The following is a 6,628-nucleotide window of genomic DNA, read 5'->3' as shown; positions in this document are numbered from 1 at the left end:
TGTTCTCATACATATCCTGCACCACCCTCACATACTTTTCTGCTACTCCTGATTTCCTCATACAATACCACAGCTCCTGTCTCGGTACTCTATCATAAGTTTTCTCTAAGTCAACAAACACACAATAACTCAAATCAAATATATCTGATTTAACTCCTTCTGTCCTTCCCTATATTTCTCCATTAACACTCTCAAAGCAAACATAGCATCTGTGGTGCACTTAGCTGGCATGAAACCATACTGCTGCTCACAGATCTCTACCTCTCCTCTAAGCCTAGCTTCCACTACTCTTTCCCAGATTTTCAGGCTGTGACTGATCAACTTTATTCCCCTGTAATTACTACAGCTCTGAACGTCACCCTTATTCTTGAAAATCGGCACCATTATGCTTCGTCTCCACTCCTCAGGCATCTTCTGACCTTCCAAGATTCTGTTAAATAACCCAGTCAAAAACTCCACTGCTGTCTCTCCCAAACATTTCCATGCCTCCAATGGAATATCATCCGGTCCAACTGCTTTACCATACTTCATTCTCCGAATTGCAGCCCTTACTTCCTCCTTGCTCACCTGAGGCACTTCCTGATTCACAACCTCTACCTCTTCTAACCTTCTTTCCCTTTCATTCTCTTGATTCATCAGTTCCTCAGAATACTCCTTCCACCTTCCCAAGACACTCTCCTCACCAGACAACACATTTCCACCTTTATGCTTTATCATCCTAACCTGCTGCACATCCTGCCCATCACATCCTGTTTCTCTGTCTGGCCAATCTGTACAGACACTTTTCCCCTTCCTTAGTGTCCAACTTCTCATACAGCTTGTTATATGCCTTCTCTTTAGCTTCTGCCACTGCTCTCTTTGCTTTACGACACATCTCCTTGTACCTCTGTCTACTTTCTTCATCTCACTGAAAATCCCAATTCTTTTTAGCCAACCGCTTTCCTTTCAAACTTTCCTGAACTTCCTCATTCCACCACCACGACTCCTTGTCTATCTTCCTCTGTCCTGAGGTCACACCAAGTACCTTCCTAGCCACATCCCTCACTGCATTTTAAGTCTCATCCTAGGTATCCAGAACACCACCATCATTACCCAGTACCTGCCTCACCTCATCCCTGAATTTTACACCACAGTCCTCATCCTTTAACTTCCACCACCTGATCTTAGGTTCCGCTCTCACTCTCTTTCTCTTCTTCACCTCCAAAACCATCCTACATATCACCATCCTATGTTGTTTGGCTACACTCTCCCTTGGTAACACCTTGCAATCACTAACCTCTTTCAGGTTTTGTCTCCTACAGAGGATATAGTCGACCTGTGTGCATCTTTCCCCACTCTTATACGTTACCCTGTGCTCTTCCTTTTTCTTAAAGTAAGTGTTAACTACAGCCATCCTTTTAGCAAAATCTACCACCATTTGTCCTTCCATATTCCTTTCTTTAACACCATATCTACCCAACACCTCCTCATCACCACTGTTCCCTCCACCAACATGTCCATTTAAATCTGCTCCTAACTTCATCTAACTCTCTCCAGAATTCTTATTTCTCCTCCACATCACAACCTACCTGAGGAGCATAAGCACTAATGACATTCATCATCACCCCATCGATCTTTAACTCTCTTTACCTCCACTACACTCTTACTAAACTCATCCTTCAGGATTACCCCTACTCCATTTCTCTTCCTGTCTACACCATGATAGAAGAGTTTGAAGCCACCACCAATGCTCCTGGCCTTGCTCCCCTTCCACTTGGTCTCCTGTACACACAGTATATCTATCTTCCTCCTCTCCATCGCATCAGCTAGCTCTCTCCCTTTACCCGTCATAGAGCCCACATTCACCGTACCAACTCTAACCTCCACCTTCCTGCTCTGCCTCCTCTCCTTCAACTTCAGAACTCTCTTCCCCCCCCCCCCCCCTTCTCCTCCTTGTCCCAACAGTAGTCCAATTGCCCTGTTGCACAACAGCACCAGTGGCGGTCGTTGTTAACCCGGGCCTCGACCAATCCGGTATGGAATTTCTATATTTGATCCGCATCATTTGATTTGGCTCAGTTTTTACACCGGATGCCCTTCCTGACGCAACCCTCCCTATTTATCCGGGCTTGGGACCGGCACTAAAATACACTGGTGTGTGCACCCTAGTGGCTAGGTTATGCTGGACATTCATAAACAAGCTAATATTTGAAATCCTAAAATAATGTTAGTGTATACAGAATTAAAAATATAATTCCTAACATGTTCATAAACAAAAAAAAAAACATGTCAATATCATAAGAAAAATCTTTGGTGGGGGGGTTGGTGACAATGTCAAACGTTAACCCAAATCACGTACCCCTCACTGATTGTAAAGTCTTTTTCTGCACCAATCATGGATTTATTTTGCACAGACTTTAGGTGGCCAATCTTCCAAGTTCCTCAAATCATAACTATGTTGCCAATTATTTTCCATGAAACTTTCTTGACCCTACATGAGATGCTTCCTTCAAAAGGCCCATCTCTTTTAAAAGAAAACCTGCTGTGCTTTTGCTACAGTTTGTTTCCAATTAATTTTATTCCACAAAGCACTTCATGCAGCAACAGATTCTATTTTTTACAGGTTTGCAGAACATGGTGCTAAGTACATTTGAAGGTCAATATGTTTGTACTTTAAATTAAGTAGAGGATTAAAGGGAGGACTTCTACTTGTAATGGAGTAATGTTTTACCTTGGATATCTGTACTTTAGCTCAAGTAAGTGGTTTGTGTACTTTGTCCACCACTGACGTCAATACAGCTAATATATAAAATATAGTTATATTCCATTTCCTGTCCCTATCCTGGTACTGACTTGTGACTTGATTTGGACTCCAGCCTAGTGACTCGTGAGTTGATTTAGACTCCAGCTTAGACTTGTGTCTTGATGGACTGCATTTTGTGACTTTTGAACATGTCTGTTGGTTGCTGCTTCTCACTGGTGTGCGACTGGATGTAAATTAATTCATTGTACTTTCTGTGATGCTTGAACACATAGTGCACAGGTAGCGTTGGTGCAGGTGTAGCTGTTTTTATGAGAACATTGAAGTAATGACTAATGACATTAGTGAAATTAATGTCTAATGACATTAGTATGGTAACTAATGTTACCATAAAGACCAAAGTGTTCTGGGGGGGAAAGCTGAAGGTTACTCGGATCACTGTCCATGACCAGCAACCTCTCCAAATTATACACACACACACACACACACACGAGGTAGCTAAATAATGTGCAGGAGGAGACCTACCTTCAGTACTTATTGACTTGTCTATCTTTTAGAGAGATCAGATTTTTATTACTGAATTAAGGGTGAACAAGCACGCTGCAGTCTTCATCTGTGTACCAAGAGCGCCCTCTGCTGCTTATTTCAGATCAACACATTATCCCTAAGGAAAGACAATCCACTTTTCTTTTTTTTTCACACGTTTCATGAGACATTATAAATCTCATTTACTTCTGCACTGCATCTTTCTAAGAGCGCATCACTCTTACAGCTCTCTACTATATATATAGGCCTATGGCAGATAGTGTGTATGCACAGTATGTTGACTCGCTGTAACAGTGTAATGAGCCATGCGGGTCTGCTGCTCCTGCTCTCTGGCGCCCTCAGCAGGTGAGCAGTGAGCGCTGCGTGCTCAAGCATGTGTGCTACAGATCTCTCGTTCTGGAGCCAAGTGTCCCGCACCTGGACCCAATGTTCATCCTCGTCTCTGCAGGACACCCTCCACATCAGGACACTTTGACAGCATCAAAGTGTAAGAGAACAGGGCTGGCATTAAATCAAACACATGACACAAAACCCTGTCTACTCTCAGTCAACTGCCCAGTATTTCTAAACAGTTTATAGCAGTGACAGCAAGCCAGCGTGACCTCAGCAGTGACATCATGCCTCATCATTTTTCCTGTCCTGCATTTTATTGAAGCTGGAGCAACCCTGTGTTACTATGGTAACCCAGGCATCAAAAATTGTTTTCATTTGTTCAGTTGATTAGACTTTTACCATGTTAACCGCAGTTATCCACACACACACACACAAAACCTGACTAGTGAGTAAGCACACACATACACTGGGACATGAACATAAAACTCAAGTCTCAGAGTACTGCACAGGTTACCCAGTGTTCTGTGATTCTGGCATGTGACCCTGTGCAGGGTGCTGGAAGCACACATGACTGTGGTGTGGGATTAAGAGCTGTAATCCTGCCCTGGAACCACAGCATGTTACTGTGGTGTGGGATTAAGAGCTGTAATCCTGCCCTGGAACCACAGCATGTTACTGTGGTGTGGGATTAAGAGCTGTAATCCTTCCCTGGAACCACAGCATGTTACTGTGGTGTGGGATTAAGAGCTGTAATCCTGCCCTGGAACCACAGCATGTTACTGTGGTGTGGGATTAAGAGCTGTAATCCTGCCCTGGAACCACAGCATGTTACTGTGGTGTGGGATTAAGAGCTGTAATCCTGCCCTGGAACCACAGCATGTTACTGTGGTGTGGGATTAAGAGCTGTAATCCTGCCCTGGAACCAAAGCATGTTACTGTGGTGTGGGATTAAGAGCTGTAATCCTGCCCTGGAACCACAGCATGTTACTGTGGTGTGGGATTAAGAGCTGTAATCCTGCTCTGGAACCACAGCATGTTACTGTGGTGTGGGATTAAGAGCTGTAATCCTGCTCTGGAACTACATTCTAGCACGTTACTGTGGTCTGGGATTAAGAGCTGTAATCCTGCTCTGGAACTACATTCTAGCACATTACTGTGGTGTGGGATTAAGAGCTGTAATCCTGCACTGGAACCACATTGTAGCAGGTAAATGTGCTGTGGGATTAAGAGCTGTAATCCTGCGCTGGAACCACATTGTAGCAGGTAAATGTGGTGTGAGAGGAAGTGCTGTAGTCCTGTGCAGTCATTTTTAACAGATCAATAACAAGTCTGGCTTCAGCCAATTTCAGGGATATTTAATCACATCTGCATTCTCCATAACAATTTCATACCAGCATGACTAACATGTTGTGTGATATGTGAATTAAGGCCGGGTCCGAGTTTAGGCTAATCCCTCTTCTAAGAGAACGAAACCCAACACACATCCTGGTGCCTTTAGCGCCTGAGTAAAGCCCTCGACAAACTAGCCCCGCCCTGCCTGGCCATGACAGTCCTGTCCTGTGGAGTCCATCTGGATCCAGTGTGCTGCAAGTTGGAATATCAGAACAGCGGAGTGACTGTACAGGCTGGGTTAGTCACAGGACTAGTGCATTAATGTCCTGGTGAACATGACTAACAGTGTACTGCCAGACTGAAAAATCACATTACCTTATGATGAAGTTAACATTAATATTAAAATATTGCACTGAAAATTCTAATGAATTCTTTGCCCTCATATCTCAAAATAATGACGCCATTCAAAACATTACAGTATTATGTTGGAGCAGTATAATACATAATGAATATGCAAGTCTGTGTAAAAACTTGCCAGTAAACAAATTTGAATGATAACCATGCCTGCTTCTACCTCTCGTTCATGGACTCAAATTATCCAATGATCTCGAACCTTCACACGACAAAACAATCTGCACACTAACAGAGGTTTTTCACACACCAAATAGAATCTTTCTGTTTGGACAGAATTTTATTATTTTAATTATTTTATAAAATCATCGCTTTTGATTGATTTAGATATTTGATATATTTAAATACTCATATTTTCACCAACAAACATTTTTGCCAAGTCTTTCGCCCCCCACACACTCCACCAGCGTCTCAGGCCTTTGTGGGCGTGTCAGCTACTCCCGTCTCTCCGCCCAGGAAGAGGGTGGAGAGACGGGCTAGAGAGGACAGCAGGCAGCAGACGGAGGAGGTGGAGGAGCGTCCCAGCCGAGGGCGGAGCAGGACGGGATGGAACAGGATAGAGCCCACTCACAGATCACCAGCACACGCAGACCTGCAGGGCCGCCCATCCAGTGAGGGCGGAGCCTGAGTTAGGGTTGCACATCACCAGCACATGCGGGGCTCGGTCAGGAGCAGCACAGTGCGCAGACACAAGGCAGGACTGTCAGGTTATCGCCATGAGAACTGATGCATTTTGGCACAAAGTATCATTTAACTGACCAGAGCCACTCTGGGCTGTACATGAATTACTGGGAATCCCTGAATCAGCTGCAGTCAATGGTGAGCACACATACACACACACATACACACTGATGTTTTTCTCCAAGAATAAATCTCTGTTCAGAAAATGATGCCCAGTTTTTACTGTAGTTCATAGAAGAAAAATAGCGAGATGAACCATCACACCATTAAAATTTAAACAGACATAATAAATAGAACACATATATAATAGATATATATATATATATTAATGTCTGTGCTTCTCTCTCTCTCAGAGGTACACGCTGACCCCTTCATCCCAGCAGGGTTACTAGCACTATGTGGAGAGCTGGATTTGCTTGGTACTTTTTAGAAATTGTTCACAATGTTGACTGTTTTGAGTGAGCCTTGTGATGCCAACAGTGATGCAAAACCCAAACATACAGAGTTCCATTAACAAATTAAAACGTAGGATGGATAACGTTGATACCATACGTGGTTGATTCAGAATATCATCATAGGCCAAAC

The sequence above is a fragment of the Brachyhypopomus gauderio genome, chromosome 10 (genome assembly GCF_052324685.1).
Source record: "Brachyhypopomus gauderio isolate BG-103 chromosome 10, BGAUD_0.2, whole genome shotgun sequence".
NCBI lineage: Eukaryota > Metazoa > Chordata > Actinopteri > Gymnotiformes > Hypopomidae > Brachyhypopomus > Brachyhypopomus gauderio.
The sequence above is the reverse complement of the archived record's forward strand: the minus strand, read 5'-3'. Positions refer to the sequence as shown.